The sequence below is a fragment of the Sarcophilus harrisii genome, chromosome 1 (assembly GCF_902635505.1).
Source record: "Sarcophilus harrisii chromosome 1, mSarHar1.11, whole genome shotgun sequence".
NCBI classification, from domain to species: domain Eukaryota; kingdom Metazoa; phylum Chordata; class Mammalia; order Dasyuromorphia; family Dasyuridae; genus Sarcophilus; species Sarcophilus harrisii.
Window position 1 is genome coordinate 373,472,325 of NC_045426.1, and position 16,941 is coordinate 373,489,265.

Consider the following 16,941-nt stretch of genomic DNA (forward strand, 5'->3'; position numbering starts at 1 on the left):
TCTTCTAAAGGTCTCAGTTTGACTGAGGCTGCACCCATTCAGTGATTAAGACTAGGTTGTATTTGAAGCAAAGAATCTCTTCTTTCATCTACTCCAAAAAAACTAAATGAATAAATGAATCTAGCAGGATAAGACCTGCAGAGTTTCTGGCCAAAGCAGAAATGACTTCTGTTTACTCACACTAGTCTGTGAGTTTCTTGAAAGGAGCCTTTTATTTTGCTTTTGTTTTTTGTTTTGTTTTCCTTTCTTTGTATCCCTACTGTTTACTACAGCATCTAGGACATAGCAGAATATCCACATGGTATATAGTCCATAGAGTGCATAATACTTATTTTCTTCAATTCACATCTCAGACACTTACTAGCTATATGATCCTGTTCAAGTCACTTAACTCTGTTTACCTTACTTCATAAAATAAGCTGGAGAAGGAAAAGGAAAACCACTCTCAGTGTTCCCTCCCCCCCAAAAAATGATTTAAATCAGACATGACTGAAACTAATGAACAACAAAAACTGGCACATAATAGATTCTTAATAAATACTTCTTGATTTGATTTAGCTGCTACTTTGCCAAATGGGAAAGTGCCATTTAATTGGATAGCCTTTCTTTAGAGGAAAGTACAATTCTAACCTAATCTGTTGGTTTCAAGTGTCAAGTTATAGATTATCATATAGGATACCTAGGGTATCTAGGTTTTTTTTTTTTTTAATGACCTTCATATTTGTCATCCTGACTGGTCATTCCAAGGATCTGCTTCTTCTGCCCCAGTTCTAGAGGTTTCTTGGAGAATGGGGTGGGGAATATATGTATGTCTACATCAACAAGATATATTGAAATATATGGAGATAAAAGTATATATTCATATGTATTTATATCATTTATATCCATTTGGCTGTAGAACGCATGAGTTTAACACCCAGTTAGCAAGAATAATTAAAATAGAAAGCAATATAGCCATGATCAGATGAATCATACATGTATTGAGCTTTCCCCTTTAGGTTGGTCTTCACAAAAGGGACCGTTAAACATCTCAGAATCTCCTTTCTCTGAGAAGAGAATTTATCTTAAAGGACCCATTTCAGCTCTTTGCTCTAGGCACAAAACTGCTTAGTGTAGTCCTAGGTCATGTCCTGTGTCAGAGACTGGACTGAGGTTTGAAACATTTGCAATTCTCTTAAGAGTATTGGGAGATTGTAATGTGGGTCACTGTGGGGCCTGAAGAAATCATAAATGCATATCTGTTTGATGCATACCATTTTGGAGATATAAATGTCCTGTTTCCTCAGCATAGTATCCAATTGTTGGGGCTCAGAACCTGAGAGGACTTACAGAAAATATGTTTGAGAGAGAATAAGCATGACAATGGTCTTAACCTCTTTTTGCCTTTTATATTCCTATATTTCCATCAAATAGAGCCTATTAGAAGGGCTAATACAGTAAAAGCCAAGGCTGGATGAACACAAGCATACTTTGTGTTTAGAAATATCAAAAAGACATTACTAGAAGCTTCTGTTCTTCAGTCTTTGAGCCTATATGTATTTTCAGGCCGACTGAATTCTCATTCTGGATTCATTTACAGTTACCTCCTCCAGGAGTCTTTTTTGCCAGTACACTAATAGCACCTCTTTTCTGGTCCTTCCCTCACCCCCCGCCAGAGTCCTAGCTTGGCCATTGCAATCCTACCTGAAACCTAAAAAAGATTTAGGTTCATTTTGAAACTGAGAATCCACAAGACTCGAGCACTGTGCCATCTTCCTAATCCCTTTGGAAATTTGAATAAAGTCGGATGATCCTTTTACGTAATGATTCCTGACTTTCAGCAAATTGTCAGCCTCTATCTCCCAGCACAAGTATTTAAGAGCTTTGCAGCTGTGGATGGCACTGCACAGAGAAGCTTCATTCGCAGGGAGTCAGACATTCCTAATCTGAAAACAGTCTCCTGGTAAACCCAGTTTACCCCACTTGGCCCAGCTAAAGGAGACAGGTCTGTACTGATTGCTATTTTTCAGCCTAAAGAATATTTTGGGGTGTTAAATAAAGTAAGTCTTTGGGGAAGGCTCTAGTAACATACAAACACACAACACAAAGAATACAAAAGCAAGGACTTTTTCTCAGCAAAACAGTATTTTGACTTTTATTCTCCTTCCCTTTCCCTCAGGCACCATTCAGCTCTAGTTTTCTCCCAATCACAGTTTAGATTCCATAGGACTTTTAAAGCATCACAACTTTGGGTGTCTTTCTTCTATTTTGGCAAAAGGAAATAATTTTATGTTAGATACTGAAAAAGAAGTCATTTACAATTTTTTTTTTAATACTAGACTTGTGATTTTATTACTGTTGGGAATTCCAAGTAAGAAATTTCCTCTTCCAGTGAAGACCATGGGATCATTTATGCATTTGTTTGTTTACTGACCAGCATTAATATAGTGCTTTAAAGTTTTCAAAATCATTTACAAACATTATCTTATTTTAACTCACAATTTTACAAATGAAGTAAGTGAGGCAGAAAGAATGTTTGCAAAAAGGCAGAAAGATTAAGTGATTTGTGCAGGTGCATATACTACTAAGTAACATTTGAACTCACATGTTCCTTCCTTCTATCTTCCTGACTCCTCTTCTCTATTACACTCCACCAAGAGCTAGAAAGAACCTTACATGCTAGAGTGCCCAATAAGCTCATTTAAAGATAGGGAAACTGAGGTACAGAGCTCTTCTAAAGTTCACAGCTAGTAAATATTTGATGTGCAACTTGAGTTCAGCTCTTCCTTATTCCAAATCTAGTGTCCTATCCAGTCTTCCATGCTACCTCCAGGACTCCATCTTGTCTATAATTTTTCTCAGGGAGAGGAAGTGGAAGGAGGCAGGGAGAGAGCTGAGAGTTTCAGTGTCTTGGTCGCAGAATCTGTGTCTCATCACCATCCTGGAACTCCAAATGCTCCTGACATGGAAATTAGCTCTCTCTTGGAAATATTGTGCCCCTTTTAAATGGGAGAAAATGTTTTCAATTAGTTTATTTACAAGGTGCTTAATCTTCCCCAAATTCTCAAGTGAGTAGTACCCAGATGGTTTGTCTAGAGCAAAGGTGACCTGGATTTAATAGTTAATGAATCAATGCTTACCTCAGATGTATATCTCTAGCTGCCTCCTACTCTCATCCCATCCTGATTATGTTTTGTAGTCCTATTCAACCAAGACAAAAAGGGTCTAGCTAACATAGGTATTTTGTCATTTCCCCTACTTACTTGCCTACCCAACCATCCATACCTTTTCCATTATTCCCTTGCTCAGGGAATAATAATCAAATTAATATTGCTACTGCTACTGGAAAATGCATAAAAATCTGCTACCTTATGGTCTTCACAATCCATATAACTGTCTAGGTTGTGAAGAGCTTCTAAAAATTTTGTATCATGGATCCTTTTGGAAATCTTGACAAACCTATGTTCTTGTTCTTAGAATAACATTTCTCAGTACATAAAATCAAATAGAATTACAAAGGAATCCAATGTATATTAAAATACAGTTATTAAAATAATTTTAAAAATACAAATTTTCAGGGCATCCTATCAACATACCATTTAGGTTTAAGAATCCCTAATGTGAGGTTCCTTTCTTTGTCCACCATTCATAAACAAGCATTCCAGAAGAATGTAAACTCCTTGAAAGGCAGACACTGTGTTACTTTTATTTCAGTATCTCTTATACATGGCAAATTTATAACAGTACTTACAGAAGATGAGTTCTGGAGAAAGAAAGGATCTTCAGAGGTAATGTTATCTCAGACCCTAACTTTCCTTTCCTTTCTTATGTCCTCAAAGGGACATAACCCATACTGAAAAACTTAAATTCTGAGTACCTAGAGATTGCAACTTATACTCCCATTGCATTCACCATAGTGCTAAGCAAAATTCTGGTCATGCAAAATAAGTTTTATTTCATTTATTTTGTGGTATCCTATCAAGTAGAGTGAAAGTGTCAATCCCTTATGTAGTGCTCCTGAAGGAGGAAAAATAAATTAATAAATGAATGGTGACTAAATTAATAGATGTATAGATAGATAACTGAATAAATGAAGGAATAAATAAATAGGATTATTACTCCAGTGTCTAATTTCCATAGGACTCACGACCTTGACATAGAAGGGACCTTAGAGTCCATCTATGTCAATATTCTCATTTTATTGTATATATCTATTTATATCTGTAGGTTAAAAAACAAAAACAAAAGCAAAAACCTTGATCCAGAAAGGAGACTAAAGTCACACAGATTTAAGGCTTCAGAAGTGGGATTTTAATACCTGTCCTAGATTTGATTCTAGATTCTGTGTTCTTTCTACTTTCCCAGTCTTCTGGAGGAAGTAATCCTAGTTCAGCAATAGCATGAGAACAAACCTTGGTCCTCCTCTCATCCATCTATTTTGAAAGATGTGGCTTCTCCAACCACCATCTAAAGTACTCTGCTACCATTAGTTTTAGCCAATCCTTGAACTTCCTACAATGTCCACCCTTGATTTCCCCAGAATGGCTATCCTCCTGGACCTTTCATGCTATATTTATTAAATGGAAGCAGAGAAATAATTGAGTCGTTTAAAAGGTCTGTGGTTTAAAAGGTTTGTGGACAATCATCAGACAGGGTAACAGAGGGATGCCAAATGCAGCAGTCAAATTAATTGACCTGTGCTTTGCCAGAAAACCTATTATAAACTAGCCTCTACCTTCATTTTCAGCCTCAGCCTCAGCCTCCACTGATTTCCAAGTCTACAGACATTTCCCAGAGGGGGGAGAAGGCGATAGAAGGAAGCAGAGAAGACATTGCTGGGTCTTTTAAAAAGAACATAAATGCAGCAGGTGAATACATCACTTACCATTCCTCATGCCTAATTACCCAGAAATCTATAGCAATGCTGTGCGTCTTCCTTCTGAAGTCATTTGCTTTTTCAGACTTCTCAATTCAAAAGCTGACTGTGCATTAACTCACCCTTGTTCTCTCCCTCTTCTTTGCTCAGGTTGTTTGTCTTCTTCTCAAATTTCATTTCCTCTTTTATGTATTATGCCTTTTACCACTTGGCCCTCACTTTATTTTTAATACTTTTTTTTCTTTCCCTGAGTATAGCTGAATCCTGCAGCAACGATGCAATTTAAGTTTAATAGAGTTTCAAACTTTACTTTGGAGACAGGACTGTCTTTTCAAAGCAGAAAGGAAGAAATGTGGCCTTAATGAAGCAGGCAGATGATATCAATGAGGGCTGATAGGGTTTTCCTTACTTGCTTTCATAAAATGAATACTTCTTAGAGCTGGGAGGAAAAAACTATAGGGAAGATCTAATGTATAAGTAGGATTTAGAGGGAAGAGGGGGGGAAAAAAAACTTCCACTAGCAATTATTGATGACGATTGAACATACAGACACTTTCTTGAACCTATTCCCTAATTTCACCCCTTCAAACCTCCAGCTCCCTTTTTCTCTGCCCCCACTACCGCCACCAATGTGGGATGGGCAGGGGTTATTCTATTTCTGAAACTAAGAACTTTCATTTCTTTGTTAAGGTTATTTGACTACAACTTATGAAAATGGACTATTTTTTCTTGCATTTTGAAATTCTCCTTTGAGGACCTCCATTCAAATTCTGCCACTTTGACAACCTATATGATCTTGGACAACTCAGTTAAACTCTGGGCTTCAAAAGTCTACATAGAATAAGAATTTTAAACTAAATGATTTCTAAGACTTCATTCATTATTCATTGATTCATTCAACAAACTTTACCAAGTGCCTTCTTCATGTGAGACATTATCTTAGACAACAGGGATTCAAAGAAAAAAAAAAAGAAATACTCCTATGTCTTAAGCAGCTGACATTCTTTTCTAAGATAAACCAGACAAACAGATTAAGTAGATAGATAGAAAGAGATATAGAGAAATGTATGCATATATGTATGCATATATATATATATATATATACCCATGTGCATATACACATGTGTGTGCTATATACACAAACATAGTTTCATATGGATACAGATACATAGAACTTATGATGTCATTTTTTATTCTATTTATTTTATTTTTAATTTATGATATAAAATAAGATTTTCCATAACAGATTACAATAAAGATGATAATTTCATATGAAACTATTAAATCAACTATGTACAATTTGCTATTTCTTTCAAGTATACATTTAATATTATAATATTAATATATAATATAAAATATAAAATTATCATGTAAATTTCTTTCCCCTTTTTTTCTTCTCTCCCCACCTTCCATCCTAGAGATGGCTACTATTAGACACAAATAGGTATATATATATATATATATATATATATATATATACACACATATATATGTAAAATTGTTCTATAGATACTATTATTTATTAGTTCTTCTTCTAGATGTAGATTGTCTCATTTTTGTTGCTTCATTTTTGCACAGAACTCCCAGAGTTAGAAACTCCTAGCAATGTAGATTGGTCCTTTGTCTACAACAGAGAACATTGAGACCAGATAACAGGGCTATACAACCAATCTATTTCAGAAGTAAGACTTGAATTCAGGTCTTCCTGGATTCAAGGTCAGCCTATTCATTATGCTATGCTCTCTCATATAAATGTATTTTTATATCTATACTTAAAAATACACATAAATATGTTCATTTATATGCAGAAATGTGTTTATGTACAAACATGTATTATGAATATTTATGTATGAACATCTATATGGACACATAGGTAAATATGTATGTTACTAATTGAAAAGTAAATGGCTTTTAGGGCTAAAGGGGAGTGGATAGTAATAAGAACTAGTATGGTTAGGTTTGACTGCCCTCATTTGGGAAGAGGCATGTAGACCAGGTTATCTGAAATGTAGAGCATTGTATAACAGTTTTGGAAGGATAAGAAGGAGTCAGATTGTGAAGAGACCCTTTTAAAGGCCCAAAGAAACATCTAGAGGGCTTTATAATGGAAGTTACAATAGCTCAGTTAATTCCATGGGGTTGACACATTCAGATCCATAAAATAACAGAAATAATATAAACTTACACTTACATAGAGATTTATAATTTATAAAGACATTTTCTCAAAACACTCTTAGCATGTAAGTTTTGTGAAAACATCATTGTCATTATTTTATGATGATAAAAGTGAGTCTTAGAATATTGTGACTAGGAAGACCTTCCTTTCATAAGTTTATAACTTATTAGGGATAGAGCTAGGAGTAGAAATTAAGCATTCTGACCCTCCTCATTCCCTCATTTATTGTTCTATTATGCCACACAATTCCAATATTATGCATATTAGGAGAGATGGTTTCTGTTTTACCTAAAGAAACAAGAATCTTCTGATTTATTTGATGAACAACTTCCTACTCGATTCCTTCTGATCTCCATCCATAAAAAAAGACCAGGAATATGCTTCTGAAGTCTATGGCTAATTGTACCTTCAATAGGCAGAGGGAATTGGAAGTGGGAAAAAAGTTGAGCAGAAATTGTAGAGAGGAGGCTTTCTGTCCACTGCTAACAGAATGACTTCATCTTTACTTTTTCTTCTAGTTCATTGGAAGGAAATAAACAAATTATTTTATCATGAACATTTTTCATAAGCAGGAAATCATTTGGGTTTTTAGTTTTATGTCACATTTTTATTTGTTCGGATCTATGAGCCTCTGATATATTTTCTATATTTGTTTACTATTTGAGATTATTAGTGTCTCCTTTGCAACTATATTGGTATCTTTAAATTGCCACTTTCTTTTTTTTTTCTATCAATATAATTCATGAGTCCTGTCATTATTAAGTTTTTTAGAGTTACCAATATTCTTTTTTTTGTTTGTTTGTTTCAAGTCAATGATTTTTATCTGTCCCCCTTCAGAGCAATGTTTAATTGGCCTTCTTCAACTATAGGGCACATGTTTAACCATGTCCAGTATTCTATTCCAAGGAGACACAAAACATAGCTCCTGTTGAGAAGAACTATATTTCAAACAGCCAGCAAAGTTCTACTTTGCTTTCTTTTACTTCTTGAAAGGCAAACAAATAATTTACTTTATTTTATTAATATTACCCTGTCAGGGTTGCGTTCTTTCTGCAAATTTGATCTTACTACGAAAGAGAAAACTGAGCCTGGATTCTGATACACACATTCTGATTATAGGCCTAACCCTCTCCACTACACCACACTGACGCTCAGCAGATTCCATACAAATATTACACAAAATAGTTTTATTCCCATTTCAAAGGTGAGAATATATTTGGCAAGTCTACATTCTATTTTGTCAATTATCTAAAAATTGTCTCAGTTTTCTATCTGGCTTATAGAGATGCAGCCTTCAGGCAGGGTCGGAAATCATGAAAGGCCCATTGAATGAGCAAGCTGGGAGGCAGCTCGTTAGCATTTTTCACAGGTGCTCCTCATTACTTCTACCTCCTTCCATGCCTGGGTCCATGCCATTCTGACTCACATTTTCTCTAGCATTCATCACCTTTCAGATTCTTATCTATGGCTCTTGTAACCTGGCCACTATTTTTTCTTTTTGTCTAATAAAATGCTCACCACTCCTGTATCACTTGCTCCATTTATGTGTCCCCTCCAACCCTTCCCTTCCCTTTTATTTTGTGATTGACTCTCCCTGAGAAGCCATTTGTGATCCCACATTATGAAGGCTACCCTATAAAAATAAATTATAATGCACACTGTTTTGGAGATAAACTCGTTGGAGTCAACAGCTGTACACAGCAGCCTTGTGCAAATATGTTTAGAGAAAAAAATTCAACTAACTGCACAGTACGAACCCTCTGAGAGCTGAGATCAGCTGTTGCAGAACCTATTAGTTGTCCTATAGAAGAACCATACTTGCTATGAGAGAGACAGAGACAGAGAGACAGAGACAGACAGTGAGACAGAGATACAGAGACAGAGAGGGAGAAAGAGATAGAGACAGACAGAGAGTCAGAGAGACAGAGACAGACAGAGAGACAGAGCAGAGAGAGACACAGAGAGAGACAGATAGGCAGAGACAGACATACAGAGAGAGAGAGAGAGAGAGAGAGAGAGAGAGAGAAAAGAAGAGGAGAAGAGAGAGAGAGAGAAGAGAAGAGAGAAACAGATAAGATACAGACAGAAAGAGAGACAAAGAGAGAGAGAAGAGCAGAGAAGAAGACAGAGAAGAAAGACAAGAGAGAGAGAGAGAGAGAGAAAGAGAGAGAGAGAGAGAGAGAAACAGACAGAGAGAGAAACAGACAGAGAGAAAGAGAGAGAGAGACAGAGACACACACAGAGAGAGAAGGAAGGAGGGAGGAAGAGAGAGGGAGAAGAGAAAAGAAAGATCAGTGCTGCCAGATGATTGAGATAGGGATAAAGTAAATGATACTGCCCAATAATGAGTGTAATTATTTTAATAATTTCTTCATTTGTGTTGACACATTTAATCTAGAGAAAACTAAAATTACTCTAGTGATAGCTTTCCTACAAATAGCCAGTGGGCTTGAGAGAATTGGTGCGTCTTGTTGCATATTTCTGCCCTGACTTTTGGAATAAAAAATCTGGAGGTTGGTAGAGAATTTTACTTTCAGTGGAAAATGAAGCCACCCCCAGGGAAGAAAAGGAGAAGTATATAAATTTCAGGTAAAAAGCTCTCAAACTCAACTTTACCGATTTACGACATCTGCCTGCTGCTCTGTCATATTGGTATTTTTTGCTAAAGTTGTGAAAATGGCCTCATCATCCAGAAGGTACCTGCTGGAGTAGAGATTCACTGGCAAACGTTTCTTTTAAAGAGGCAAATACCATGGCTATGAGACTATATCTATTTTGCTGAAGTATCCAGTCTGTGTCATAACTTATTAAGTGAATTAGGGTGACTATGCTTGTTTGCTGCTGTCCAAATCCACTATTCAGTGATCTAGGCATCAAGAGTAAAGTAGACAGTAGAGGTAACCAATCATTAGAAAAAGTACTGAACATACATTCAGAAAAACTGGGTTCTAGTCCTGGCTCTGCTATTTACTCCTTTAACACAGGCTGGCCTTTAATTAACTTTATCTAGACCTGTTTCCTGTAGCTCTGATCTGGCTTTGGGGCTCACCATAGAGCTTGAAATGGAGAATTTTCCACCTCCACATTTCTTTTTAACCTCTTTCAGTCTGATTTCTTATTTCCCAACCCTAGAGGACTTCACTTTCTCAAAGTCTAACAATTTCTTTTAATTTAAGGGCCATTTTTTAGGCCTCATTATACTTATCTTTTGATGTCATTGATCAATTCCTTCTCCTAGATACGGTTTTCTCCTTTGCCTTAAATGAGACTTTTGTGATTGCTGTTGTTCTCTTTTCTAATTATCTTATTGCTAAAGCTTATTTTCTAGATCATCCTATTCTTCTTACCCCATATGTGAATTCCTCTGAAGGTTTGTCCTAGGCCCTCTTTTCTTATAACTGACATATCTTTTCTCCTGGTGATCTGATAAGGTCCTGTTGTTTAATAATCACTATTCAAATAATTCCCAAAACAAGCACATTTACTTCCAGTCTCTCTACTTTACTCCTTTTCCACATCACCAATTTCTGTACCTGCAGGTTTTTTTTTCCCAGTGTTTCTTTTTAGTATCTCAAATTCAACATATCTGAAACAAATATCTTCTTCTCTAAGCCAATGTCTCTTTCAAACTTCACTATTTCTTTTGAAGTAATTGCCTACAGGTTCTTTTTTTTATTTAATAGCCTTTTATTACAGGATATATGCATGGGTAACTTTACAGCATTAACAATTGCCAAACCTCTTGTTCCAATTTTTCACCTCTTACCCCCCCACCCCCTCCCCTAGATGGCAGGATGACCAGTAGATGTTAAATATATTAAAATATAAATTAGATACACAATAAGTATACATGACCAAAACGTTATTTTGCTGTACAAAAAGAATCAGACTCTGAAATATTGTACAATTAGCTTGTGAAGGAAATCAAAAATGCAGGTGGGCATAAATATAGGGATTAGGAATTCAATGTAATGGTTTTTAGTCATCTCCCAGAGTTCTTTTTCTGGGCATAGCTAGTTCAGTTCATTACTGCTCCATTAGAAATGATTTGGTTGATCTCGTTGCTGAGGATGGCCTGATCCATCAGAACTGGTCATCATCTAGTATTGTTGTTGAAGTATATAATGATCTCCTGGTCCTGCTCATTTCACTCAGCATCAGTTCGTGTAAGTCTCTCCAGGCCTTTCTGAAATCATCCTGTTGGTCATTTCTTACAGAACAGTAATATTCCATAATTTTCATATACCACAATTTATTCAGCCATTCTCCAACTGATGGACATCCATTCAGTTTCCAGTTTCTAGCCACTACAAAAAGGGCTGCCACAAACATTCGTGCACATACAGGTCCCTTTCCCTTCTTTATAATCTCTTTGGGATATAATCCCAGTAGTAACACTGCTGGATCAAAGGGTATGCACAGTTTGATAACTTTTTGAGCATAGTTCCAAACTACTCTCCAAAATGGTTGGATTCGTTCACAACTCCACCAACAATGCATCAATGTCCCAGTTTTCCCGCATCCCCTCCAACAATCATCATTATTTTTTCCTGTCATCTTAGCCAATCTGACAGGTGTGTAGTGGTATCTTAGAGTTGTCTTAATTTGCATTTCTCTGATTAATAATGACTTGGAGCATCTTTTCATATGACTAGAAATAGTTTCAATTTCTTCATCTGAGAATTGTCTGTTCATATCCTTTGACCATTTTTCAATTGGAGAATGGCTTGATTTTTTATAAATTAGAGTTAATTCTCTATATATTTTGGAAATGAGGCCTTTATCAGAACCTTTGACTGTAAAAATATTTTCCCAGTTTATTGCTTCCCTTCTAATCTTGTCTGCATTAGTTTTGTTTGTACAAAAACTTTTCAGTTTGGTATAATCGAAATTTTCTATTTTGTGATCAGTAATGATCTCTAGTTCTGCTTTGGTCATAAAGACCTTCCCCTTCCACAGGTCTGAGAGGTAAACTATCCTATGTTCCTCTAATTTATTAATAATTTCATTCTTTATGCCTAGGTCATGAACCCATTTTGACCTTATCTTGGTGTACGGCGTTAAGTATGGATCAATGCCTAGTTTCTGCCATATTAGTTTCCAATTTTCCCAGCAATTTTTATCAAACAGTAAGTTCTTATCCCAAAAGCTGGGATCTTTGGGTTTGTCAAAGACTAGGTTGCTATATTTGTTGACTGTTTTATCCCTTGAACCTAATCTATTCCACTGATCAACTAATCTATTCCTTAGCCAATACCAAATAGTTTTGGTAACTGCTGCTCTATAATATAATTTTAGATCTGGTACAGCTAAACCACCTTCATTTGATTTTTTTTTCATTAATTCCCTTGAAATTCTTGACCTTTTGTTTTTCCATATGAACTTTGTTGTTATTTTTTCTAGATCATTAAAATAGTTTTTTGGGACTCTGATTAGTATAGCGCTAAATAAATAGATTAGTTTAGGTAATATTGTCATCTTTATTATATTTGCTCACCCTATCCAAGAGCATTTAATATTTTTCCAATTGGTTAGATCAGACTTAATTTGTGTGAAAAGTTTGCCTACAGGTTCTTAAACTTGGCATAATTCTTGATTCTTCACTCTCCCTCACTCCTCAGATCCAAACCATTAACAAGGCTTGTTGATTCTATTCTTCACATGCTACTACTCTTATCCAGGCTCTAATCAGCTCTTTCTTGGACCAGTATAATGATTTCCTAATTAGTCTTACTTCCAGTTTCCTTCCCCAATCAATTCTCTACACAATTGCTAAAAATAAACTCCCTAAGACAAAAGATATATCACTCAGCTACTTAGAACCTACAATATTTCTTTCTTTCCTTTAGGATAAAATTAATTTATCTATGACTAGCAAAAACTATTTAGGGCCTGATTCTGAAATATAATTCTAGGCTTATTTTATATTACCCTTCATTTCCTCTATTTTCAAATTTATTGGGCCTACAAGCTATTCTCTGAACTCTGTATTCTACCTTCTATCTCCATACCTTCCTATAGGAAGTCTCTCATATCTCAGAATTCTTTCATCCAAGCTATTTAGAAAGCCTAATTTCCATCAAGGCTAAGTTTAACTATGTCCTTCTACATAAAATCTTTCTAGAAACCCCATCTTAAAGTTCTTTCCCCCCCAAAAATTATCATGAGTGTAGTTATCTGTTTCCATGATGTATGCTTTCAGATCCATGTAAGGTACTTAAGAGTAATGATGTTCCATTTTTTAAATATTTATATCTCTAGAATCTACCACAGTTCCTGATATATAGTAGGCGCTTAATAAATACTACATGTAGAACCGAATGAATTTAACATAAAATGCATACCAGTTCTAATTCCTTTATGTCTTAAAAAAATGAAAATTTCTAGTTATCTAATTAGTTTGCTCCAAGTAGAATGATATATAGTTCTGTTAAAAGTAAAATCAGTTCTGAGACCTTCAGTATCTATGCTGGCCATATACATTGTTCAGATTGATCCTCTAATTGTCTAAATTCCATTTTATTATGTGAGAATAACAATCTTTGAATCTCTGCAACTTCAGGACAAATTGGGGAACAAGAATTGAGGAAATCTAGACTCTAGTTATGGTTTTATCACTAACAAACTATGACAGATCTTAGGTAAGCTTGCCTATAATATCTTTATTTGGAAAATGTGGGTAATGGTATATACCCCAGATTTTTTTAAACTGTTGAGAAAGAATAAATTTGAAAGGGTTTTGATGACAAATGATATTGTGTTAGACCTAATTTTAAAATCTTGTTTTTATTTTGTTAATAGTATCACTCAGTGTAGAGAGAGGTCCAGTCTCAGAGTATGAAAATCCTCACTTTAAGTTACTGTCTTAGACACATATAGATCAAGTTATCTTGCAGATCTCTAAGAAAAAAAAAATAAAGATAAATTGTTGATATACATCTGAAGGGAAGGAATTTCCATACCAAACAGCCCTAATAAAATCCCAATTTAAATAAAATATAATAATAATATAGCATACATCCTATAATAACAACAACAAATATGTACTAGATGCTGTACTAAACACAACAATCTTTATCTCTTTTGATAATCACAACAAATCTGGGAGATAATTTCTAGTCTTATCCCAATTTTAAAGGTGAGGAAACTGTAGCAAACAGTGGTTAAAATGATTTTCCCAGGCTTAAACTTATCAAGCAAATTTAAATTCAAGTCTTCCTGACTGCAGGCCCAGCATTTTATCCATCACATTCTCTATCTGGTCATGTGTAACTGGAATTAAACCTTGGAGAGACTCTCAAAAAAAATACTGAATATTAAGAATTCAAAGAGATATTCAGGATCATCTAATTCTTCTTTGTCATTTCACTGAAGAATTCTAGGAAGAATTTTTGAAAATTCTGGAAAGCACTTAGGCATAAATTTTGTTTATACCAACATGTGTACCACATATCATAATAACTTCAAAATCAACGTGCAACTTGAATATAAAATATTACATCAACAAAAAATCATAAAAGGTACTTTTCATAACTATGTGAACTTATGAATTAGTTCATAAATGTGAACTAATTAATTAATTAATTAATGGATAGGGCCTAGGAAAATCTATTTATAAAACAAATTCCAAATTCAGGTTTAGGTAGGTCAAGTAATTGGGAATGCAGAATTTAATATCATTTGTCAAGTATTTTCATAGAATTCTACATATTAGAAATGGAGGAGCCTCAAAGTTCATCTATTCTACTCTACCCTTATTACAGGCAAAACCAGTACCACCAATTCACATTTATATAGTAATATATGTTTTATAAGATCTTCTCACCTGGCCATTTCAGCTTTATTCCCTATTATTTTTCTTCATGTACATTAACAACCAACCAAATTGGTCTTAGTGCTCCTTGTATAGGATACTATATATGCCATTTCCATATTTTTGCAGTAACTGCCTTCTGTGCTTAGAATAAAATTCTCTCAACTGCATATCTTAAAATTTCTAGTTTCATTCAAAACTCAACTCAAGTATCAGCTTGAAATAAAATATTTTCTGCATACCTAAATCTATACATGTTATCTCCCTTCACTATATCACAAGTTATTTGAACTCAGGGATTATTTCACTTTTGTCTTTATATATTAATACCTTTAACATAGCTGGAGTTTAATCAATATTTGTTGATTGATTGATTGATTTTACTGATTGATTTATCCTTGTGCTGTAGGCAAGACATGTATTATTGTCCCAAAATTTAGATGAGCAAACTAAGGCCCCCAAAAGATAACTTATCTATGGTTATCCAGCTAATAAGCATTGAAGCCAAGGTTTGAATATAGATAATCAGATTCCCAGTCTAGTCTGTTTTCTGTGCAATATATGAATAAGATTTTCTACAAAATAATAATAGGAAATATCCTGTATCTCTGAGTCTTTATAATATCAAACTCAGAACAGGAAAACTTTTAAAATGATCCTTGATTAATGTAAGAAACAAGATGAACTGAAAAAATATCAAAGCAACAACAACTCTTTGCTTCAAATATCTGGATAATATGAGGAAAAAAATTTTTTTAATTCAAATCCCTGGAGAAATATACACTTTCCTTTGCTATCACTACTCCATCTGAGATTTTGGGTCATTGAATAATTCTTTAATTCAACTTGCCAACAAAGTCCAGCCCAGAAATTGCAAACTGGACTCAAGAATTTAAAAGATGAAAGAAAAATAAACCCCTCAACCTAGATAGGTAATTGCTATGTTTTTATTTCTTGTCCCTGAATCAAGCAGATTCGCAGACTTTTTTTGTTTTTTTCAGTGCATTTTCTTGTATAAGCCCAGTTGGATTCCAGGAAAGCAGAATCAACTGTAAATGTGAAGGGGAAAAAAAAGAAATACTTTTTAGCTTAAAAATGTATCCAGCCACATACTGGGCAAAGAGTTGTGATTCACTTTTGGACAAAGAGGTAGTTCAAGTCAGTAAGGAAAGGCGAGGAAGCAAACTATGTCTTCAATTGAATCATTTCTCTCACTGAAGAGAATACATGGAAATTAAAATAGCCATTGACTATTGCTTCCTGCCCTTGTCCCACTGATAAAACATGTGCTGATGAAAATGACTGGGAGAGAACTCTAGAAGAGAGTAGCAGAGACACTTTTGTTAGAGATCATTGTTTATTTTATTGCTTTACATTTCAGCTGGGGAGGATCAATAGCTCAGGGCCATCATAGAGACAGTAATAATGGCCAGGAAACACCAACTGTGCCATTTACCTCCAACTTTGGAATTGCTTAAAGTAACCAATGTGAATGGAACTAGCAGCAGGAGGCAAAATTCCAGCAAAGGGAAAATGAGGCTAAATATTAAGCAATGTAGGGCCAATAAAGTATGATTCTGGTTTCCCCCCCCCCAAAAAAAAAACTATACCTTTTTTGACTGCCTAAAGTACTCACAATATTATATGTAAAGGAAAAAAAAATGTATAAGAAAAAGAATAAGGAAAAGCAAATTATCTGATGTCACAAAAGACACCAGAGCAAAAAGTGTGCACAAAAGTATCAATAGGTATAGAGCATCTAGGTGCACAGTGGTTAAATGTAAAGTCAAGAAGACTCATCTTCATGATTTCAAATATAGCCTCAAAAACTTATTGTGTGATGCTGTTTGCTTCTGCTTCCTCATCTGTAAAATGAGCTGGAGAAGGAAATGGCAAACTACTCCATTAACTTTGCCAAGAAAACTCCAAAAAGGATCATAAAGTCAGAACTAAAAAATAATAATAATAATAATTAATTAAAAAAAAGAGACTGAACAACAAAGGAATCTGAGGGCTAAGGCAATGGCACAGAAACTCTGGCCGTTTCCACTAAGAATCATTGAGCACATGAGTTGCAGAAGGACTAATGTTGCTAAG